This window comes from Equus quagga, chromosome 20 (assembly GCF_021613505.1).
Source record: "Equus quagga isolate Etosha38 chromosome 20, UCLA_HA_Equagga_1.0, whole genome shotgun sequence".
In the NCBI taxonomy this organism is placed as follows: Eukaryota; Metazoa; Chordata; class Mammalia; order Perissodactyla; family Equidae; genus Equus; species Equus quagga.
In genome coordinates, this window is record NC_060286.1 from 3,560,221 (window position 1) to 3,585,480 (window position 25,260).

Below are 25,260 nucleotides of genomic sequence, written 5' to 3' on the forward strand. Positions count from 1 at the left end.
CTCTCTTAGGGTGGAAATGAAGGCATTATCAAGACAATATCAGGTTAAGTCACTGCATCCCATTCTTCTCAGGTTGTTGAACTTTGTTTACTACAATTATGGAGCTCATTCCAGAGTAAATAGCTCCTACCTAATGTTCTCATGGCCAAATTGAGTGAACGTGCAAAAAGTTAGTGTTTATTAATGCCCACGCATTCACTGTTTCTTTAACTAAAAGTTCTATCTCTGGGGCCAGCCCAGTGGCTTAGTGGTTAAGTTTGTGCGCTCCACTTCAGCAGCCTGGGGTTTGCAGGTTTAGATGCTGGGCGCAGACCTACACACCACTCATCAAGCCATGCTGTGGCAGCGTCCCATATACAAAGAAGAGGAAGATTGGCACAGATGTTAGGTCAGGGCCAATCTTCCTTACACACACACACAAAAGTTCTATCTCTTATTATTTCCTGAAAATCTGAACTATTTTAAATTTATCACGCCTCTCAGCTTTGACAAATCCAGAGATTTCCATTTAGCAAGGCCAAGTAAAATAGAGAAAAGGGCACATTTTTTGTGCCCTAGTCACCTGGGTGATAGCCAGGAAGTTTTTCTTTCATTCGTGATATTCATTCTAATTAAATATTTAGATATTGGAGTAATCCTCACTTATCAACAGAATCTTGTTAGCGATGTTTTTAATGATCTTTTGCCTGTTTTCCACTGCATCCCAAATTCCCAGAATAAGATTACTTTCAGCCCTTCTCCAAGTAGTTGGGTATTTCTTCTCAATGAGTCTCTCTATCTAGAAGTCCCATTTGTGCTCCTTTAGCTCCCTCTATTGGCTCAATGATTTTCATCAGAGCAATACAGGATAGCCAACGCATGTCTAGTTTTACGCTCCTTTGAAAAAAAAATGCTCGGCTCTATTTTAAGTTAGCTAGCTCTAGACCCAGACACAGAAGGATAAGGGCCCTGCTCCATACAGATTTCTTCCTGTTATGCATCTCAAGCCCTTAGCTGCCTCAAACCACACATGCTCAGCTGATCAGTCCGACACTGATGTCATCTTGGTCCCTTGGTCTCTACTGGGTCTGGAATAATGTCTTTACTCCCACCTCTGCCTCTAATCTGCAAGGTGACTGTATGGACAGATGTCAACAGCAAACTTAGATTGATGGAAAAACCAAACTCAGGCACCATCTGGATAAAGCAAACAGTATTGCACTCAGGGCAAAAAATGCAGGTATGTGGGGCAGGCAGAGGCAGAAGTTTTCCGACTCCCAAATCCTCACAAAAAGGAGTGCAGAGTTGGGCTAAAAATATCCTTATGGCTGAGCATCACAAGAGGATGAAATGCCCTCCAATTTTATGAGATTGGAGAGCTCTGTACATTAGCTAGTTTGAATACATGCCAGCAACCACTCATCTGGGGCCGACGTGTCTCAACAATCTCGACATTAGCCAATAAACAGCATGACTGCAGAGCTGGCACAGGACAGTGTGCTCAGGCAGGACCTCAGTTCTCGGTCTCTAGAGGCTAATGTCATCTAGTTTCACTCATGAACTACAGACCTGCAACAACAGTCAGTTCCTCAGGCATCTCCGAATCATACTAACAGCCCCTCAGGTTAACCATAGGATCTATCTGACAATCTGTGGAGACCTCCATTCGAAAAGGCCTCCACCCTCGCCTGCTTTCTGTTCTCAGCTCCACGGCTTTGACCTCTGCTAACGAAATGGGTATAACTGGCTCTCCGGGAGAACCCTGGGAGTCCTCTCTAAGACTGTGGGGATACCCACTATTGACCGGAAGAAGGGCTTTTCCCTCCAACTCACTTTGTGAGCTCAGAGCTTGAAGCTTCAAAGCCAGACCCTCTGCTCGCTCACGTTTGCTTTTCTTTCCTCTTCTCCTTTGTCCTCTAGGGTCATAATACAGTTTAGATAAGATTTTATACTTTACATGATGCTCAGTGGTGGCCAAAGATTGCCCCTGCGGTGGTCCATTCCTGTACCCCAGCACTGCACATGAGGACAGGCCCTTGTGGGCCGTTGTACTAGGACCCGAGAGGACAGAAGTTGTTAAATGGGACATGGGCTTAGAGGGGAGACAGACGCGTGTCCACATCCGAGCTTCTTCACTGAGCACAGTAATGATATGACCTTGAGCGAATTATTTAACCTCTCCACACCTTAGTTTTATCTCTAAAATGGAGGTAATAACACATTGCAAATTTGTTGTGAGGATTACACAAGAGAATGCGTTTGGAACACTGGAACATAGAAACCCTTAGTAAATGGCAGCTACATCATCATCATCATCACCATCATTATTCCCAAATCTAGTCCTGGCCTAGACAGGAGAATTTACTTGGCTGCTGTACAGAAACATTGCAATCTGGCTGGCCCCATATGTTTGCGTAGAAGGATGGAATGTTAAATTCTAAGAAGAGTTACCCAAATTAGTTTCATCTTCCTCTCCACATTTTCAAAAGTCTTCTTTAGAACAGCACTGCATGGATTCCAGGGCACTTGAGAGTTCTAGTTCCATCTCTGCTAGTAACCATTTATAGGACCTTGGCCTTCTCAGACTCAGTTTTCCTAGCTGGAAAATGGAAATTTATACATTCTTTGCAAGACTGTTCAAAGAATTGACGAGGTAAGGTACATGAAGTTCTTCGTATAGTCTCTGGTAGGTTGGAGGGGGGCCACAGAGGGGGGGGCCCCCCTCCCCCCCCCCCCCCCCCCCCCCCCCCGGCTCTGGGCTTCTTCACCTTTATTTGTAAAAGAAGGGAGTTGGACTACTTTTTCTCCAAGTTCTCTCTCTTCTAATGTCCTGTGACTCTTGAAACACTCTGTCGTGGTACATATTGTCAGTTCTCAAAGCACAGAAAAGGAACTGGGAGAGAAGCTCCTCACGGAGGTCTCTTAGCTCCATGGCGCCGGGTTGCCTCACACGGCTGTCTGGGCGCTGTTCTCCCTAATTTCCTTTGATAAACTCTGTAGTTTTCCTGTACCTCTTGAAACCTAAATGTTTACCTTGATTTGCCTGGCATCATTGCATAATACATTGTTTTGAAGAAGAAGATTAGCACTGAACTAACATCTACCACCAATCCTCCTCTTTTTGCTGAGAAAGGTCGGCCCTGAGCTAACATCTGTGCCCATCTTTCTCTACTTTATATGTGGGACGCTGCCATTGCATGGCTTGATTAGCGAGGTGTAGGTCCGTGTCCAGGATCCAAACTGGCAAACCCTGGGCTGCTGAAGCTGAGCGTGTAAACTTAACTACTGGGCCAGCGGGCCGACCCCATAGCACACTTTTTAAAGAGTTGTACTGTATTTTGTATCCAACCATGAAGGCCATGACCTGATTTGCTTCCCAAAGCTAACCCTCAGGCAGTTTTCCTCATCTTGGTATATACCATTTCCTCCCAACCAATTAAAAACTCAGGTGTCATTCTCAAGTCCTCACGTTCCCTCACCACCCACGCCTAAGCCATTCAACTAGTCCTGCTGATTCTACCTTTAAAACATATCCAAGCACGGCAGCTCCCTCCACTTCCACCCCTGCGGAACCGGAGCAAGCCACCCCCATTTCCCGAGGAGGACTGCTACAGCAGCCGCCTAGCCGCTCTCCCAGCTCCTCCTTTGCTCGCTTACAGTTTATTCTCCACGTCGTAGCCAGGCAGAGTTTTTAAAGAATATGAATCAAATCATATTATTCCCCTGCTTGATTCCTTCAACTTCTTTTTCTTCAGTTTTTCAAGGCCCTGCACAATCTGGCCGTGACCTATATCTCAAGTCATTCTCTCCATCTACCATGCACCAGCCACTCAGACCATCTTTCTGTTCCTCGAACACCCCAAGCTTATTTCTGTCGTAAGATTCTCACTCCAGCTGTTTCCTCCGCCTGGAATGCTCTGTCTCCTGATCTTCGTGTGCTGACGTACCTTGGCATTCAGATCAAAGGGCAAATAGCACCTCCTCAGGGAGGCTGTTCCGGACACTCCAATCTAAAGTATCCACTCAATCATTCTTGAGCACGTCCCCCCGTTTTAATTCTCTGCAAAGCGAGTGTCACTATCTAAGATTTTTCTTATTTAAACTTTAATTTTCTGTCTCCCCCATTAGAACATATGCTCCTTGAAGTTAGGATCCTGACTTATCTTCTTTGTTGCTGAGCCCAGAACTATGCATGGCACAGAGAAGCTGTTCAGTGAACAGTCGAGTGAATTCAAATTCGGTGAGCCTTTGCGTCACATCAGTATTTAGCGTATCTCACCACTAGAGGGCGATAAACCACCTGATTGAAATGAGGACGTCAATGTCTTTCACACCACCTTCCAAGACGAACTTAATTGATTTTAATCATTAATGTGACCGACATTTATTTAAGAAAAACACTCTCATTCTCAAAAAAAGGGTGGGGAATCCTCCAGATTTTCAAACCAGCCACCAGGTCCAAGCCCAGGAGAAAAAGTTTATTCCAGGATTACAAACAGTGAAAAAGTTTCAACAGACTTCCTGTTTAAAGATGTTATTCAGATTTTTAAAAATCTCTTTATATAAAATGAGAAAGTACTGACTTCAGTGACATGGCATGGTTTGGAAAGTCGGAGGGAAATTAAGCAATATCATATTTCGTCCATCTTTTTACATATGCACACACAAATATGTATTGCTTGGTCACTATTCTTATTTTTGCTTTTAAAAGTTTGAATACTGGTCAGTCTCGTGGCAGTAGAGATTCTGAAAAGAATTTTCTTTTTTCTATTTTTGTTATTCCATTCATTCTGAGCTTCTACTTCTAAGCTTTTCTTTGAAAGAAAGCAACATGGTATGTCCAGGATATGCCATCAGGCAGTAAGACATCAGATGTTTCCATCAACAGGTCACCTCATGGCCAGGACAGCCCAAGTGACTGCTGTCCAGTCATAAGGACAAGGTTTCTGTTTCTTGAGCCTCTGCAGAGCCTGTCATCTGAGGCACAGAGAACTTTCAATCACGCAGCTGGCTGTTCAGTGACAGAAGGAGGGCACCATTCCCAGTGAACTCATGGTGGCGGTGTAGAAATGCTTGAGGTGAATTTCCCCGCTGAGGTTGAGCTGTTCAGTGAAGGACTCCTGTAATGGCCGGTTGGTTGTAAGGACAGTTCCCAAGTCCTCAGTGAGTCGGTTGCCATGACAACAGGAAGGCTGTACTGGAATCCATAGCTTTCTAGTTGTCCTGTCTGTAGAGGTGATGATTGGCTTACAGAGGAAAAGTTTGAGCCTGGATGGGAAAATCTTAATTTTTTACCGTTACTGATGTGACTTGGTGGGGCAGAGAGGCTGTCAAAGTGTGAGTGCTGACGGCTGTGGGATCGGGGCTTGGTCAGATGAGGCTGGGACCTATGCGTTTCCACGGATCTGATGGAGGTAAGAAGTGGCCTAGATTTTTCTAGTCACTTAGTAACAGCGAGAGTGGTTTAGGGCATATATCATGTGTGTTAGGAGGAGGGAATAATCAAGACTAGCTTGCTTGCTTCCTTAAATTCTTTTGAGTAGGGCAGGCTCTATTGAATCCTCAGATCTATGATAATGTATTTCAGTAACTCAGTAAGAAGGACGCAAAAAACATGAGAATGAGTCCTGCGAGGCCTCCTTCACTGAGGAGAGAGAATGTTATCTTCTACCCCCATGTTCTAAACTTTCCACCACAAAAGACGCATTCACATCTGGCAAACATTGACTTGTTGAACACCCGCAAAAGAGTTACTACACTCAAGGAGTCAAATGGAAACAGAGAATTAAGTTACGAGAATTATCAACAGAATAGCATGGAGAATTCAAGGAACAAACATTTAAAGTTTCCGGTAAGAGGAAATCAAGTAATCTGTCATAATCAATCACTTTGGTCTTAAAGAAGGAGTAGGATTTTAGGTTGACAGAGTTGGGTGATGAAGGAAAGGGCGCCTCAAACAAAGGGATAGAGTAAGCAAAGGTGCGAGGTGAGCTAATTGAGAGTGTGTGGAGACACAGAGAGTGCAGGCAGGGTGTGTGGACAGTAGGAAGGTGAGCTAATTCAGAGTGTGTGGAGATACAAAGAGAGCAAGCAACTGTGGGGAGTAGTAGGTGATAAGCTTTAGAGCAGTGTTTCTCCACCAGGAAGCTTTTGCCACTTAGGCAACTTTTGGCAATGTGTGGCGATATTTTCGGTTGTCACAACTGGGTAGAGATTGCTACTGGCATCTCGTGGGTAGATGCCTGGGATGCTGCTAAAGATCCTACAGCGCACGGGACAGCCCCCTCAACAAACTTGTCTAACCCAAAATGTCAATAGTACCAACGTTGGGAAGTCCCGTTTCTAAGGAAGGATGTTACATGTCAGGTGAAGGGATGCACCTTATCTGGCAGACAAAGAGAGATGTAGAAGGTTTCTAAGTGGGAGAATAAATTTAGCAGCATTATGATTTACGGGAGTTACGTGGATAAAAATGTTCACAGCCTTGCCCTTCCTTCCTCAGTTAAAGAGAAAGCCTGTTTGCACTACTCGGCTAGCCAGCCTTTGTTGTACTTTATTGTAATAGGTAGAGACACAGAATTGGAAACCTAGATAATCTAAATTAATCTCCATATGTAAGGACAGGGAACCTCCAAGAGAAGAACAGATCCAAGAGATGGGGATGAGAGAGGCAAGAGAGAAGAGTGAGGGAGAAAAGAAAAGAGTCGGCAGAATCTGAAGTTAGGAGAGAGCTCTAAATGTTGGGGAGGTGCCAAGATACAAGCCTTGCTTCTGTCCTTGATGAGCTTATTTATAATTTCCTAAAAAAGATCGTGCATAACCAAGTCTCCATTATTCACAAGAAGGAGTACACGTATTTTCACAAGGCTCTGTCATTTCCCCAAACTTTCACTGATGAGTAAACTCTAGGTGGCTTCAACTCCAGAGCAAAAGTCATTTTTGGCTGCTTTTCTTTTGATTTTTTCTTATATTACATGTGAAAGAAAAAACTGACAGAATCCATCCAAGTCTGGTATTAAATTATTTCTGTCTTTTGGGCTGGAGATGGATTTGACACAGATGACTAAATATAGCCAGTTGCCCCTTGTTCGAAGTTGGCCATCACAAATTCGGCCAATGGGAAGCTGCAGTGGAGACGCTGTTAAGTCTGCAAGAATATCAGCTCTTCATGTCACAGCTGCTCTGGTCTGTGCGCCTCTGCCAACTTCCAGTGGCTAATAAGCTTTTGGCCCAGCAATAGAAGCAATGGTGCCAATGACAGATAAACAAGGTCCTCTGCCAGGAGCAAAGCTGAAATCTGGTAATTGCAGCCTGACATGTGCATGGCCCCAGGATCCGGGGCCATCCCCACCACAGCCATTTCCTGTCTGTAGTGGCTCCAGGGACCTCACGTGGTATGATGGCTGCCATAGTGCTGCATTGTCATGAATATGCCAAGGCAGGATGGCCATGTCCTTCTTGTAACTTCCCAGAGAAAATACAGTCGGAAATGGATGGACGTTAGGAACAACACCCACAAAGCTCAGCCTGTCTTAGTAGTAGTCAATCAGAGATGAAGTTCATGCACCAAATTAAGAAAAGCTGTTGATGGGGGGAATTTTAAAGAAAAAGTAGAGAGAAAACTTTGCTTCTCTGCTTTTAGTTGGAAATGTTCTGTACCATATAAAAATGTTTTTGATTGCTACTTACTGCAAGCCCAATAATGATGGCTTATTGTTTCATTGCCTGACAAGAAGTCCTACATGGGTGGACTTGTGGTTACAACAACTTCTCTGAGATGCATCAAGGATGTAGCTTATTCTATCTTTTCTACCCCTCACTCTTAGTATGGTGGCTTTTTAGTTTTTTATTTATTGCTTCATGTGGCACCAGCCACTTCTGCCTCTCCTATCAGGAAAGGAGAAACTTTCCCACTGCATACCATGGACCAGACTGTGCCATCTGGTCACCTCAAGCTCAATGGGAGGCTCGAAAAATGAATGTCTGTCTAAGAGGAAGAGAGTTGTCATGATTGGTTTAGACCAGCCATGATTTATCTCCAAGAACCAGGCCATTTATTATCACAAACAAAATTGAGGTTCCATTAGCAATAAAGGAGGGGAGTTATTGGGTAGACAAGTAACAGTGGCTCTCACCACCTCTTGCCATGACAGACTCAATGGCCTGTAAATGTGGTCCTTAGCTGATATGGGATGGAAATACAATGGACTCCATCATTCTTTGCATATGTTCCTGCAGCCTTGGATGCTTTCTTTTCCTTCCCTCCCTCTTCTGAATTAGCCTTTCCTTAGATGCACAGGTAGATTCCTAGTAAATCTTGCTCATCTTTAAGATCCTACTGAAATCGTCTTTATGAGACCCTTCCTTGACCCATATCCCAGTATTAGGCATGTCCATGCCTGCTCCTACAACAAACTCTACCCTGGCATGTATCACATTGAATTGTAGCGGTCTCTTTTCTTATCTTTGTTCACTGCCAGCTTGGGCTCCTTGAGGGGTCTTATTCATATATGTAATATCATAATCGTATCCCCAAGAGAACTCCAAAAAGAGTTTTGCTACATGCTTTAATTCCCTAAGAGATGATGTTTCTGGATAAAGCACACACAGAAAACTTCATTATCTGCGATTGTAAAAGAGCACAGTGTTCAAAGAAGAGGTGCTCTGTCTCTAAGAGAGGATGATCCTGTCTGGGTTTCCTACCTTTGTCTGCTGGCTTCTAGTGCCAACAGGCACTCCACCATCCCCTCACCTGCCCCAGCTCCCCGAATGTATGCGGTGGAGTGAGATTGCCCTCATCCATGGGCCATCCCTGGGAAGGCAGTGTTTCACTGCAAAAAGAGTCTGAGCTTCAGAGGTTTGAATCTTGGTTTGGTCATTAGCACATTCCTCTAAGGAACAACACGAGCTAGCCTGTTAAGTAACCTCACTGGTCTTCAGTGTGCTCTTCAGTAGAGTGTAATAGTAAGAGCTTCACAGGGTTATTTTGCGTATTAAATGACAAAGCATATGTAAAGTTGCCCAGCACATGGTAGATGCTCAGAAAAATATTACTGTGAATGAATCTTGGGTCTTGAATGATATACACTTATCAAGTCAAAGGTCTCTTATTTGCAGGTGATTTCACTGCCCTGTAGCCAAAAAATTCTGTATCACACAATGAAGTTGAGAAATTTCCTAGCTTCATATCATGTGTGTATCTAGACAGCTCTATATCCAAAAACCTGATGATAATTATATCCCTAGTTTCAAGGAAAGGTCACCGAATATCCCCATAGGAACTGCTGTGTGTTTTACATTTCAGTCTTGATGTACCCATGAAGACCTACTTATGGTAAGGTCATATGCATTCTAAATACAATCATGCTCTGCATAACTATCTTTCAGCCAACAACAGACCACATGTACAATGGTGGTCCCATAAGATTAGTACCCTATAGCCTAGGTGTGTGGTAGGCTATACCATCTAGATTTGGGTAAAGTACTGTCGAGGAGGAAGACGTTTTTCTCTACCCTTCTAGATTCTTCTGGCTGGTCAAAGAATTAAATTGACATGAGACACGGGCAGGCCCAGTGGCACAGCAGTTAAGTTCGCACATTCTGCTTCAGTGGCCTGGGGTTCACTGGTTAGGTTCCCGGGTGCAGACATGTCACCACTCATCAAGCCATGCTGTGGCAGTCATCCCACATATAAAGTAGAGAAAGATGGGCACGGATGTTAGCTCAGGGCCAGGCTTCCTCAGCAAAAAGAGGAGGATTGGCAGCAGTTAGCTCAGGGCTAATCTTCCTCAAAAAAAAAAAAAATTTGACATGAGACAGATTAACAGGAGAAAAACAAACAAAACTTTAATAACCAGCGTACATGGGAAGAACCCAGGAAAATCAAGTAACTCCCCAAAATGGTCTAAGTCCTCACATTAACGCCATCCTCAGCTAAAGACAAAAGGTGTTGGAGGTGGGGAGAGTCAGGGACTTCAAAGGGAAGGAAGGCAATTCATGGCTAGGTGAAAAGGAGCTCACGTTTGGAAAACAAGTGTTTGGCCACTTGGAAACAGAAGAACACAGAGGGAAGCCCAACAAGCAGGTTTTTCTAGGTTCCTCCCTGTCCACCACCTAGTTCGTGTTATTCTAAGGTGATAGCTCACTTCCTGAGACAGGTTTTTTATCTGAATTCTTTTAGGCAGTTAAGAGGGAGGTAATAACAAAAAGTTTTTGAGACTTTTGTTTCTTAAAAATAATCAGCCTAAGATAATCCTCATGTTAAAGAGACACATTTGGGGGTAGCAAATTTTGTTCCCCTTCAGTATACTCTATGATGTTCTCACAATGATAAAATCACCTAACAATGCGGTTCTCAGAACATGTACTCGTCCTTAAGCCACACGTGACTGTGTACGTAAAGGAATTTATAACCAACTACCATTCATTCTTTCATCGAGATATAATCTACATACCATAGAATTCACCTTTAAAGTGTACAATTCAGCGGATTTTAGTATATTCTGAGTTAAGCCATTATCACTATCTAACACTAGAATATGTTCTTCACCCCAAAAAGAAACCCTACACCCGTTAGTTGTCATGCCCCAGACCTCCCTCCCTCCAGTTCTTAGAAATCTCTTTCCTGTTTCTATGGCTTTGCTTATCCTGGACATTTCATATAAATGGAATCAGGCTTTTTGTGTCTGGCTTCTTTCACTTAGCATAAGGGTTTCAAGGTTCATCCATGTAGTAGCACGTATCAGTACCTTATTCCTTTTTACGGCTCAATAATACTTCATTGTATGGATATGCCATATTTTGTTTATCCATTCATCATTTGATAAATATTTGCCTTGCCGCTTTTTGGCAATTATGAATAACACTACTATGAATTTTTGTGTACGAGTTTTTGCGTGGACACAGGTTTTCTTTCCTATTGGGTATATACCTGGGTCCTAGGCTAACTCTATGTTTAACCTTTGGGGAACTGCTAGACTGTTTTCACAGTGGCTGCTACATTTTACATTTTCCTCAGCAATGTCTGAGGGTTCCAATTTCTCCATATCCTCATCAACACTTATGGCCTGTCTTTTGATTCCAGCCATCCTAGTGAGTATAAAGTGATATTTCATTGAGGGTTTGACTTGAATTTCCCTAATGACTAATAACATTGAGCATCTTTTCAAGTGTTTATCAGCTATTGCATATCTTCTTTGGAAAAGTGTCTATTCAAATCTCTTGCCCACTTTTTAATTGGGTTGTTTGTCATTTTATTTTTGAGTTGTAATCATTTTTATATATCCTGGGAACTAGGCCTTCCTTAAATATATGATTTGCAAATATTTTTTCCCATTATGTGGATTATCTTTTCACTTTCTTCATAGAGTCCTTTAAAATCCGAAAGTTTTTCTTTTTGATGAAGGCCAATTTATCTGTTTTTTTCTTTTGTTGCTTGTACTCCTGGTGTCATAGCAAAGAAACCATCAGCTAATTCAAAGTCACAAAATTTACACTTATTTTTTTCTAAGAGTTTTATAGTTTCAGCTCTTACAGTTAGGTCTTCGATCCATTTTGAGTTAATTTTTCTACGTGGTATGAGGTAGGGGCACAACTTCAGCCTTTTGCATATGGATATACAGTTATCCTAGCATCATTTGTTGAAAAGACTATTCTTTCTCCATTGAATTGTTTTAGCACCTTTGTCAAAAATCAATTGACCATAAATGTAAGAATATAGGGTTTATTCCTGGATGCTTAGTTCTATTCTGTTGATCTGTGTATCAGTGAAGGCAACAGAACCAGCAGCAGATGTACAGAGATAGAGATAGAAATATGTATATATATATATACATATACAAGCATTTCTATATATGTGTGTACAGATAGATACACATATGTGTATGTGTGTATATATACATATACATATATGTATGTACATATATTTATACATCCATACAGAGAAAGAGACATATACATACACCTATATATATACACACACACATACACAGACAGACAGAGAGATTGCTTTATGGCAAAGAATTGGCTTATGCGATTGTGACAAGTCTGAAATCCACAGGGCATTGGTGAGGAAGGGCAGGCTGGCACTCTCGAGCATGGGGTGTAGCTGCCATCAACAGGCAGAATTTCTTCTCCTTCAAGGAAGCCTCAGTTCTGCTCTTAAGGCCTTTCAACTGATTGAATCTGGCCCACCCAGATTATCTAGGATAATCTTCCTTCCTTAAAGTAAACTGATTATAGACTTTGTTCACATTAAAAATACATTTACAGCAACACCTAGGTTAGTGTTTGATTGAATAACAGGGGACTGTAGCCTAGCCAAGCTGATACATAAAAGTGATCATCACAATCTATATGTCTCCCTTTATGCCAGCACCACAGGGCCTTGCTTTGTGATAAATTTTGAAATTGGGAAGTATGAGACTTCTAACTTTGTTCTTTTTCAAGACTGTTTTGGCTCTTCTGGGTCTTTTGGATGTCCATAGCAATTTTAGGATCAGCTTGTCAATTTCTGCACCCATGTTCACTTTTATGTTAAGATAAATGGATAAATCGATAGCTTTGAAATTTAATCCATGTGACTTAATGGGCCAAGATGATCTGCTCTCTCTCTTAAGATCATTTCACATATTTCCTATCTCACGCAAGCAATAGTCTATTCTACCTGCCAGTGTGAAAGACTGAGATGAAAAAGCATCATGGAATAAATGAATTAATATTATGTCCAATAAGCAATTTCAAGTCTCAAATACCATAACTTACATAGTGCTTCCGCCTCCTGTCGCTCAAAGAGAAAAAGCAGCATGTTCCACATTCATTACTTGATGTGGTTATTGGTGGCAAAACAAATGATATCTACACCTTCTGGAGGGGAGCACCCAATGCACCCTCAAAATAAACGCATTCGTTTACCCTTAAGCCTCTTGAGACTTTACAAAGCCTCCAGCCCTACGAAGTGACTTGAGACTTGAAGAGACCAATAAGCATGGTTTCTATCACAGCAAATGTAATCAGCCAAAATGAAGAAACCAGGAGCTAGCCTGTCTTGCCCTTTGGCCAGTGGCGCATTTTTCGCCCAAGTATCTAATGTGCATTCCTTGCTCCCACTGACCCGACCATTTTCTGGTCATTTCCAACTGGTTGACTTTTTCAAAGACACGCCAGGCGGGGGAGGAGTGGTCAAAGGGGTAAGTGAAAGTCCAGTGATAATTGCAGCCAACCCCACCTCTTCCTGCTGGCTCCGCCCCCTCCAGCCAGCCCCGCCTCCTCCTGCCGGCCCCGCCTCCTCCTGCTCTCTCAGCCGTTTGGTTCTCTGGGAAGAGTTCTCAGCACTCAAGCGACCTGAAGTGATTTGCGAGGCAATGGGTATTGTTAAGAACCAGATCATAGCCACTTGCCTAGAAAAATAGCTAATTAGTAACTGGCCCTTTGGAGGCTTACTTTGAGGGCTCCTCACCTTCGCTTGTCACTGGCTTTGAGAATTCTCGTCAGGAATGGAGCTGAAAGCTCCTTAGAGATTGAAGAAATAAGGCTGCATTTTACAAGAGGCTTTCTTTCTTCTTTCCCCTTTCTTATTCAATAGTCAGATACCTGTGAAAGAGGTGTGACACTGAGGCTAGGAATTGAGAAGCTAAATGTCTACTACTGCTCAAAACCGCGCGCACAGCTGATGTGGGGACTGAGAGAGAAGCTGGTCCTTGAATTTTAATTGAAGACGTTATGCACTATGTGATGAACATGTCTTTTATGCCACTGTGAATAAGTCCTTAAAGGACCATTGAAAATACACCATTCATGCAACACACCAAAATCTTTTTAACCATGCTCCTTATGATTATGCACTTAAGTATAAAAGGATGGTTTGTTTTTCAAAATAAGGCGGGTCTGGGTATAGATGTTGATTATTCTTGAGATTCTCACACCAATGAAGCAGAAAGTGGCGCCACCCTCCACCTCCCCCTACCCAGGCCAGTTTAAAATCAGCATGAATGCTGTGTAATCTAACCAACAGGATTGATCCAGGTCAGGTATTAAGGGCTAAAATGGATTAAACAAAAGACATTCCCCTTGTAACAAGAAGGAAAAACTTCAAAGGTGGGATTTGTTCTTGTTATGACAAAGGAAGTGGGTTTACAAACTGCCTTGAGGCATACCCCTCTGTGACTTTCAATTTGCTCTCCTCTGCCTAGGGAGGCGTTTCCCCCTCTTTCTCATCTTTTTTTCCCTAGCTCCCGGAGTCCTCCCCAGGGTAGGAACTTCAGGTTAAGAGGATCAGGTTGAGAATGATCTTTCTTGTCTGTTTTTACAGATCAGGCACAGGACATGTCCCTGGATCAAATGACACTCGTGGTCGGCCACCTCCCAGGTCCCGTTGCTCAGACGTGTAGCAGTGACAGTGAACAGGTGAGATAGGGAGTGCATTTAGATCCCTCCGGCAGAGCAGACAGACTGAGCACTCCTTTCTGGTGCTGGCATTTGGCGTGAAAATCCCGAAGAGAGAAACACAGCAAGAAGCAGGGTATCCTAGTGGGTTAAAGAGAACTCCGCTTCGCAAGAGGACTTAGCATCCCTCCCAGCACAGATTTACAGTCCCGGGTCAGGATAAGCCACAGTGGGCTTTACTCTCCACACCCTGATGCAATGTTATAATAACTTTTATTGTAATAGTACATTTGTAAACATGCTTTATCTCCTAGCAGTTCAAAGCATTTTGTAGTTTTGGGTAAGATATATATATATTACATATGTATTCATATACATATGTATGTATAAGCTATGTATTTATCAGTTATTGTACTCAAATTATCCTTAAAATACCTAAGTTCTCTGGGATGGAAATGAAATAGAACTGTGTAAATGTTGCATCATAGTTTCTCAAACTTGAGTGCTATATAATCTGCTTTAAAAGGAAAAAAGAAACTCCCATTGATGCCCAGATGTTGACTTCAATTACGTTCATAATAATATTGCTTAAGCATGTATAAATATAAAACTAGTTATGAACTCCTTATGTCGCAGTTCTTATTCAATTATAAAACCAAAGTAAGTGTACTAATTACAAACAAATTGCAAAACCCATAAAATTCAAATTAACAACATTGAATTAATGTGACTCACAATGGTTTCTTGAAATTGAATTACCGCTTACAGGACTCTGGTGCTGCCTGCCCCATCACGTTCTTTGGAGGTGGGCATGCCAATACAACCATCTGAAATCCTGAAGAGCATTTTTCAGACCAAATACCATGACATCATTTGGTCCTTATTTTTGAATTATTTCTTTGAATAATTGTTATCATAATGACCTCATGTGAGACTAATGTACTGAGTCTGCCCGTGTTCTTTACTCATTAGCTTGAAACAGTGAAAGTACTGCTGCTCCATAACACTACAGACGGTCACAGGCTTTGGTGCTGATGTTTTACAGCAAGGCTCTATTATATCTTGCATTCCAGATGATCCAGAATATGATTATATGACATTTTTAAAAGATCGTCTTCCACATAAGAACGTAAAGTCAGTAAATTTTATAGAGAATGCAATGGCCCCCAAGAAAATGTCCTTGGACATCGATGTAAGGATTCTAAATAAAATGTACAGGCTAAGCAAGTGTCCTTGTCCCACAAATGTGTATCTGAAATTTATACAGTGTTGTAAACCAATGTGGCCTCAATAAAATAATTTTTTAAAAATGTATGTGGAAAGAAGGCACACTTCTGGTAAGTGCAAACACCTTTAGAATTAGGGAGAAAAGAAACTTACGTGCAATAAAGAGACAAAAATATGTCATATACAATCTAGTGATTTTTCCTGAGTGGAGGAGGAGGTATTTAGACTCTGTGATTAGAGAAGAACTAGGTAATGTATAACCTGAACCCAGGGCAGTGGCCTACCTGGAACCACCCGTTTGGAGGGGCTTAAATATAATGAGTATAAAGCAGGAGCAGCATATTCCACCAGGATTGCTGGCAAGAATCCAGTCTTGGTCCTGGCAGGAACCTCTGGTCATTAAGTAATCTCAGTCCTTGACACGGCTTGAGGTAATTCAAGTCTTTCAATTCCAGGAAGACAGAATTCAATGGAGAAGTGTTAAAAGGCTCTAACTTGTGGTTTCAATATATTTGAGTGGAAAGGAATCTGCGCATATTTGGGATATATTACTGCTTGTAATATTTGGGAGACTCCATTCCGTTGGAGTAACTGATCAACCTTGTAATTCCAGTATTAAAATGTGTGATTCAGTAGTTGATTTAGACTTGTGATTTTAAGTTGAAATCTAACTAAGTTTATAAATGCTATTGGACTGTCTAACAGAGCTTAATAATCACCATACATAGTATCACTTCTTGGATTTTTAAGAATAATTTGAGTACTTGGAAAGGTTGGTCAATCAGACAATTCAAGGACTTTAAAAGAAAATCAAGTATATAATAAATGTAATTGAAAGTATTCTAAGATATTTAATTAGGTTTATTAATTGAACAAGTTTATTCAAAGGCTAATTTAAAAAGAGATTGTTCAAATTCGCTAGCTTAATAAATAGAATAATAAAAATTGTAAGGTAAGCCTAAAAGCTTATGGAAGAGGGAGGTTTGAGAATTTGTAATTTTATCATATCAAATATTATTTTAAAACTAAAGTTATCTTCTGAGTAGTATTTTCTGTACATAAAATAAATCTTCAAAGACAAGAAAGTCACACCTAATGTATGAAGTAAAAATGCTTCCTTTACTATATCATTTCAAATGAAAATATGTGAACAATTATTATCTTAATCATCTCTGCAATTGTAGTACAAACTGTTTCATTTTTCTGATGCAGTTGTAAAAAAAGCAATGTTAGGGGTCTTGGTGGGAATGTAAAGACGTTGACTGTTACCTCCCCTACCAGCACCACTACCACTAGTGTGGTCTCGCTGCGATCAGCAGGGAAATGAAGGTTTGGCTTGCCAAATCATAGACATGAGACTCAGCTCCGGTTGGATGCTGGGTTTTGGAGTGGGTAATGTGAAGTGTGAAGCCTGGATCACGGGAATAAGCTCTCACAAGCCATGCACCCCAATCTCTCCCCTTCCTACATTATTCACAATCCCTTCCCAGTTCACCGCTCACCTGATTTCCATTATAACCCACGTCTCTCTTTCAGCGGTAGAGACACTACCTTCATGGAGCTCCCTTGCATACTGAAGAAGCTCTTTGCTGTAGACTGAATTGTGTCCCCCCAGAATTCTTATGGTGAAGCCCTAACCCTCAATGTGAGGGTATTTGGAGGGGGCCTTTGGGAGGTGATTAGGTTAGATGAGTTCATGAGGGTGGGGCCCTCACGATGGGATTAGTGTCCTTATAAGAATAAACACCACAAATAACCTTGTCTTCTCTCCCCACCCCCTCTCCCCCATCTGAGGACACAGTGAGCAGCTGGCTGTCTACAAGCCAGGAAGAGAGCCCTCACTGGGAAACTGAATGGTCTGGCTTCTTGATCTTGGACTTCTAGCCTCCAGAACTGTAAGAGATAAATTCCTGTCATCTAGGCCACCCAGTTCATAGTATTTTTTTATAGCAGCCTTAACAGACTAAAACAGTTATACCTAAGGAATAATGCTTCTGATTAATAAAGATGGAAACATAAGATATCAATTGTATCCAAGATTGGTCTTACTAATTAGCAATTTCAATAATGACTAAAAGACTCAGAGATAATGAAGACCCTACATACTTTTTTCTACAGTACCCCACTTAATGGCTCATTTCTAAACCTACTCCAGGATTGAAGGTCTCTAACCCACAGTTTAATAATAATGAAGGGACCTTTCCCAGATTAAACAAAAGAGAAATCTCATAGTTACTGATGGGACTGTGTCGTAAACAGCAACGATTGGACCAATTTTTCATCCCTCCCTGTATCCATGCCCTTTGCCCTTCACGATGGGCAGGATAGCCTGTATGTTAACGCCCTGTACCTTGACACTGGGCTCAGGCATGTGGTTTTGGTCAATGCAATGTTAGGAGATACAATGCAAGCAGAGACTTGAAATGGGCTTGTACATTGGGTTTGCTCTCCCTTGCACTTCTGCCATCACCACGGGGACGTACCCAGGGTAGCCTGCTTCAGGACAAGAGCTGAGACACCCTAGTCACACTAGCCTAAATCAACCTACCACCGGCCTAAGCCCAGATACGTGAGCCAGCCCAACCAAGGTCAGCAGCGCTACCTAGCTGACCTCCAGAGGACTGCTGAGGCACGAGCTATCCACACAGATTGACCCGAACTGCAAATGTGGAAAACAATGCTTTACCCAGCCACTCCCACAGGAAGCAGGAATGGATGACGTTTCTTTGAAGACCCTGACAGAAAACCTTTCAGAAAGAGAGTTGAAGCTGGTGTAAGTTTCAACAACTATGAAGATATTTGGGCTCTGACCTGCAAAAGGGGCTTTGAGCTCTATTTATCAAACAAAACGCTGATGGCCTTCAAGTCTTACACAGAGTTATTTTGAGTTATCTGAAGGTACCCCTCACATGATGACATTTCTGTTTTAGTTCTGCCTAAATCATTTTTGACATGAGGAAATTATGATTCTGTCAGGAACATGGCCCCGTTATCACCCTGTACCTTGGCAAACAAGTGTGTCCTCAGATCATCACTACAGGATCTGCGAGGCGAGAATAATGATGTGTCTTTCAGGCACTGGTGGAGGGATTCATCCCAACAATATGTTATGTCCAGAAATGGTCCTTTGTTGTCTAAATTGGACCTAACCAAACCCAGAAGAACAATGTGTGATGAACACTCTTGTCCTGCCCCCTGGATAAGAGAGAACAGAGCCTAACAGATCTCTCGTATCCCTAGTTCCTGTGACTTGGACCCCAGGAATGAAATGAGAAAGAAGCTCCCTGAATCATTTTTAATCTGAGCCTTTTCTCCAAAGAAAGGTCCCTGAGGAGTTAATGTCATGTCACTGAGGAACAACAAAAACAAGTTTCCCTGTATGCTTTATTTCACTTGATGGTTTCTTCAAGTTTGCACTGTCGCCCCCCAAGAAAGAAGCAAGAAGTCTCTACCAAAGGCAGGGTAATTCTACTAGAAAATGAACCCACAATGTTGTACAGTTCTGAGGCTGCTAAATTTGTATTTAATTATCCAGGTAATGTAATTATGCGATCAGTTCTAATCTAATATCAAGAGGAAAAGTTATTGGGTTTTTTTTTTGGTAAGGTTTTGTGAAAGGACCATGCAATTAATATGACACACTTAATCACTGAAATGTGACGATATCTTTGCAAGAATATATCCCCATCCAAGCATATGCGCTATATGAGCCACTTAGATCTTAGCCATGACTAATGTATTTGTGGCTTCTTATCTTATGATGACCTATGGTAATAATTATCCCCATGACACAACAAAGACCTTAGCAATGTATTGCAAAGCTCAGTTCTGCACATGATCCCATAGAACAACAGAGAAACAATAAGGATTCAGGAAAGAATTCAGGTTCCCTTAAATACTCATACGAAATGGTTTAAAAAATCTATTCAAATCAAGAATATCTACCTGAAGCATACATTTTCAAATATGTGCCTTACTATAAACAGAAAAGGAACAGAAAAATAAAGCATCTATAATAAATAAATTAAGTGGATTTATATGCGCCACCTAAACAAGATTCTTCCCTTATAGCTTATAATCTCTTATAAATACAGACTTCAAAATGTTCCTTAAATGGTAGACTTGATTCTTGGGGCCAAGATCTGCTCTGCTTTACCAAGATAGTTACTTAAATTCCCTTTTTGTTCAGGCACATCTCTAACAACAACAAGTTTCCCTGTATGCTTTATTTCACTTGATGGTTTCTTCAAGTTTGCACTGTCGCCCCCCGAGAAAGAAAAATGCAGTGGCTTAAAGAAACAGGTAGTGCGGCTAAGAACGTTTGTGCCAGTGTCTTCAGCTTTTGGTCGGTCTTCCTTTTACTGTCTTGAACTGTGAAATTTTCCAAAGTCTCTCATGATCGCTTTTGAAATTAAGTTAGTCTAGTAAAAATGTCACTGCAAGTCAGAAACTCTTCTGTGTTGCTTTTCCTCACTGTTCATCCCTTTGGCCAATAGCTGTGCAGACGATTTTGTTTCCCAGCACGGGCAGAAGCTTAATGTGAGGTTGTTATTACCTAACGTTGTTTGAAATCTTGTACCTGGAGGGTGAACGTTCAAGATAAGTGAGCTGGAAGTGTAGGGGAGCACGTGTCATTTGCTGATGGGAAAGCCAAGGAATGGCGCAATTCAGTAACTGGGTTGAGACCAGAATGCATCTTCTTTGTAGTCAGAGGGGAACTTGCTGGCATGGTGGTTGGGAATGAATTAGTTTTCTATTGCTGTGAAACAAATTACCACAAACTTAGTGGCTTAAAGCAACACCAATTTATCATCTCATAGTTTCTGTCAGTCAGGTCCACTGGCTGGAATCAAAGTGTGCTGAGGCCTGAGGTCCTCTTGTGGGCAGAATCCACTTCCTCGTGGTTGTAGGACTGAGGTCTTTGTTGGGTTTTCTGCTAGCTGTTGGCTAGGGACGCTGTTAATCACCATGTGGCCCCCACAGGCAGTTCACAACTTGGATGTTTTTCTTTCTTCCAGGCCAGCTGGTGTGTGTCTCTCTGCCTTCCACTTCTGTGACCAGACAGGGGAAACTCTGCTTTTAAAGGGCACGTGTGATTAGCTCAGGCTCATGTGGATAATCTCCCTTTCTGAAGGTCAGCTGACATGGAAACTTAACTACATTTGCAAAATCCCTTCAAAATAATAACTGTGCATGCTGATAGATATTAACTAGACTTATTGTGGTGATCATTTTGCAACATACACAAATATTGAATGATTATGTTGTACACCTGAAACTAATGTACTATTATATGTCAATTATATCTCAGTTAAAAAAATAATAATTTTGTTAGCATTTGATCGAATAACAGGGAGAAGTGGTATGTACACCACAGGCTGGGAAACTTGGGGACCATCTTAGAGTTCTGCCCACTGCAGGGGAACCGTCAGAGCTTCAATTTCTTCTTTGAAATTGCTGGGGCACCTAAAACTTTCTCATGAGAAAGTCATTCCTTTGGGCTTAAGCTTTGTATTTCTAAGTGTCTTATAAAATAAAACCAACTACTAAATCTACTTCGGTCATATCATTTTTGAGCACCTGCTGTTTGTAGGCACTATATATTACTTTATTTAATCTTCTGAGTAACCCTGTAAGAAATGCGTTATTATCCCTACTTCATAAATGGGGAAACTGAGAGCCAGCAAGATAAAAAAACACAACGGTTTATGGATGGGGTTGGTGTTCAAATTCAAAGCTGTCTGAGACAAAGTGATGCTTTTTCTCACCATACTACTCTATGTGTCTATATCAGTCCGAGTTCTGACGGAAAACAAATAGAACACTCAAAGAGCTATAATCGAAAAGAGTTTAATTGATGAATTCTTTGTAGAGGTGTAGGTAAGGTTAAAGAATCAACAAGAGGAGGGAGCATCTGAGAAGGAGGAGTAGCAGGAAGCCATGGCCACCTCTAGGCCTGAAGGGACAAGGAGAGGGAATGGAGGTAGCAGCACCTAGAGAAAGGCCTAGCCAAGGGGGAAGCCGGGCAGGGGTGAAGGTCGGCCTCTCATGGGGAAGGGGTGAAATAAATAACCTACCTCTCCTTTCCACCTCCAGTCTCCTGCTGTTGATTTCCATTGGCCAAATGTAGCTGGAAGCCCGAGGGCAAGACAGCCCAGGTGACGCAGTCCACCGGGGCAGCATCCCAGGACACTAAGCAGGGCTGTGTGCAGTGGAGGGTGCGTCTAGAGAGGGAAATGGAGTATAACCAGAATAATTTCCAAAAACACAGGTACCTCTGTATGAGCAACGTATGGGAAGCTTCTTGAAGCCAAAGTCTCTGTCTCATATTTTTCACCTTAATATGATTTACAGAGACAGATACTTGATTAACACTTGATTTCTCAATAGTTAACATCTTGAAGAGTGTCTTAGTTTGCTAGGGCTGCCATGACAAAATACCACAGTCTCAAGGGCTTAAACAACAGAAATTTATTTTCTCATAGTTCTGGGGGCTAGAAGTCCAAGATCAAGGTGTTGGCAGGTTTGGTTTCTTCTGAGGCCTCTCTCCTTGGCTTGCAGATGGTCACCTTCTCGCTGTGGCCTCACATGGTCTTTTCTCTGTGCATGTGCACCCCTGATGTCTCTTTGTCCAAATTTCCTCTTCTAATAAGGACACCAGTCAGATTGGATTAGGGCCCACCCTAAGGACTTTAATTTAACTTAGTCACCTCTTAAAGCCTCGATCTCCAATATAATCACATTCTGAAGTACTAAGGTTAGGGCTTCAGCATATGCGGAGGATATGCCCTCATATCAATTCAGCCCATAACAACCGTGTTGGGCTTATGACACTAATTTCTAACTAGCTAAAAGAGAATGGAAAAAGTAAGCAGGAAGTGGAGAAGAGGAAAGGGAAGGAAATGTCCTCAGGTTTTTGCCCAAGAGGACGCTTCTGAAGTATACATTGCTCTAGCAGATTCTCCCTGCCATGGCCAGTCTTCAGGAACTGGTGGGACAGGGGTCGGGGGCATGGTGGAGAAGGACCCTAACAGGGAGGGGATGCTTATTTTATGATTTTGCCTAGTGATACGCTCCCTGCACCCCACAGTGACACAGAACAAGAATTTAAACTAGGCTCCCCTAAACGAGAATGACGTCAGACATAGGGTGAGCTCAGAAATTATTAAAATCAGATGATGTCAAACCCACTTGCGATAAAGCAAAAGAGAATCAAGTGCCCTAGCAGCGGCTCCCAACCCTGGCTATGCATCTGACTCTGCTACGGCACTTTAAAAAATAAACGTAGAGAGGCTTGGGCTCTGTCCCTGGTGATTCTGAAAGAGTAAGTCTGGAGTAGAGACTTGAATATTTTTAAAGTTCCATAAATGATTCTAGCACGTAGCCAGAGTTGAGAAACACTGGCAAGTATTCACGTAAGGAACTATCTATATGTGCAATTTAACACAGATGAATTCAACTCTAAGAACTCAGAGAGAAATAATTTGAAAAGCACTAGTATTTTCGCTTATCATACCACTCAATGCGCATAAGCCTTGGAAGATGTGCGACCATGAGCCTGAAGCCAGGGATTCGCTTTCCTGTGACTACCATCTGCTTCTCAGAATGTGTGCAAGTTGCCACTTCAGCTGTGAGAGACTGGTGTTCAAAGTACGCATTTTTGTTCATCATGGCTCCTAATTCAAACCAGTAACGTCATCTGGTGCTCAACCAAAGAAATAGCAATTCCTATTCCAGTCCTAAAGAAGAGACTGGCTGGGTTGGGCGTATTCAGAAACGGGTGTGTCAGAATCCAACATGGCCTCTCTCAAGAGATTTTTAAGGGTGGATTTTTTACTATATGAGATTTCCTCCTCAATTGCTGACTTTAGTGCTTAACCCCTACATAACATATGATTCTATTTTATTAGTTTCGTATACCCTGCAAAAAAGGGCATCCCTAAATTGATTTAAATAGAGTGTTCTAAACCATTTTATTCCTTCAATATCACATCACTATTTAATAAGTGCCTACAGGTATCAAGAGTACATGAAGAAGACGCAGATACCCTGCCCTCCTAGTCAAGTTGTGGACAGAGATGATAAGCAAAGAGTAAGTAGAAGGCACTGTCTATGAGGCAGTGACAAGTGCCATGGTTCAGGGCAGGAGACCAACCATGACAAGCAGAGGAGTGATCGGGGGAAGGAGAAGGAAAAAGGGAAGAGTGACGTCCTGGTAGCCGAGTACAAAAGGCTTTCCAAGGAGGAAAGAAAGACCAACTGGATCAGGTGGCAACGTGATGATGACCTTAACAAAGGCAGTTCTGCAGGAGAAGCAGGGATGCTAGTCTGGCTGAAGTGGGTTCAAGAAAAATAAGGGGAATTGGAGACATTAGGTATAGACAACTCTTTAGGGGAAATTTATGTTTCTGAACATCCTGTTTTATCTCAAGGTTGGGGCAAACACTGACCGTGAAATGACGTGTGAAGGTGAGATGGCAGGTCCGTCTGCCACTTACGGAGGGGAGGGGTCACTCTAGGCCCCGGCAGTCTGACTTTGTGTCCTCTGTCCCCCTTTTCACTTTCCAGTGTCTTCCCTAGAGACGCTTCCCCTTCAGGATCTAGTGGTCTCCCTTTTCAAATCCTGCTTGCTAGCAGTCATTAGCAGACACGCAAATCAATTCAATGCCTCTCTGGGGTGTATCTGCCTTGCATTCACCAGCAGGATGGGCAGGCTTTCCCTGCCAAGGAACCCTCCCTGTGACGCCTCAAATCCAAGCTGCCCACTTGGCTTATAAGAGGACTCGGCCTGCTAAGGCAAGTCTTAAGGGTTTCTAAAAAAGGAAAACCAAAATGAACCCATAGAGAGGAACAACCTAAAAAGTGTCTTGCATGAGCAACGGGGAGGGGAAAAAGGCCTCATCTCTCCTCTCGGAGGCCATAATGCTTTCGGAACTCAATGCTCCGATTCATACAATTCACTGCTATAGCATTAAGCCTGAATGGCATTTGGCAGCAGATAAAGTCTCTCTGTGTCACACAGTGGAGGGCTATGTGGCCAGATCTTGTTTAGAATTACATTTAAAACCTGGAAATCAAATGATATGTCCAGATAACTTCTGTGGTAAACCCCAAACCAGTTATGCTTCAGGTTAAGCCTCTGCATTTTGAAACAATGTGCCTTTATTCTCTCCAGGGCAATACTCGGACCTTCCTGCCAGCAATATCAAATAACAAGAGGCTGAGTGACTCCCTGTGCGAGCATGAAAGGACAAACGGCGAAGGAAGCAGCACCGCTCTGCTGAGAAAATCTCTGTCTTTGATACATCTCCTCAACACACACATCAAATGGGTTCACACCCTCTTGGGTCCTTGAGTTATTTTCTAATCTCTAAAGTTTTGAAAACAAACAAAAAACCCTAAACAAACCCAAAAACATTCCATCACTCCATAAAAATAGAGCTCTTCGTGTTCTTAATTTCTTTTCTTTGTCCCCCTCACTTGAACACGTCGCTCCTGGTCATAGAATGGTGTCCTTCCGCTGTGTCCTGTCTCTCAGCATCTCAGAGTTTGAATGCGCTAGGACAACCGACAGACCCTCTCGGTGGCTCTTTGGGGCAAGAAAATAATCCAATCCTGGTAACAGAGATAGAAAAGGGACAAAATTCATTTATGTTATTTAGTCTTCATCTT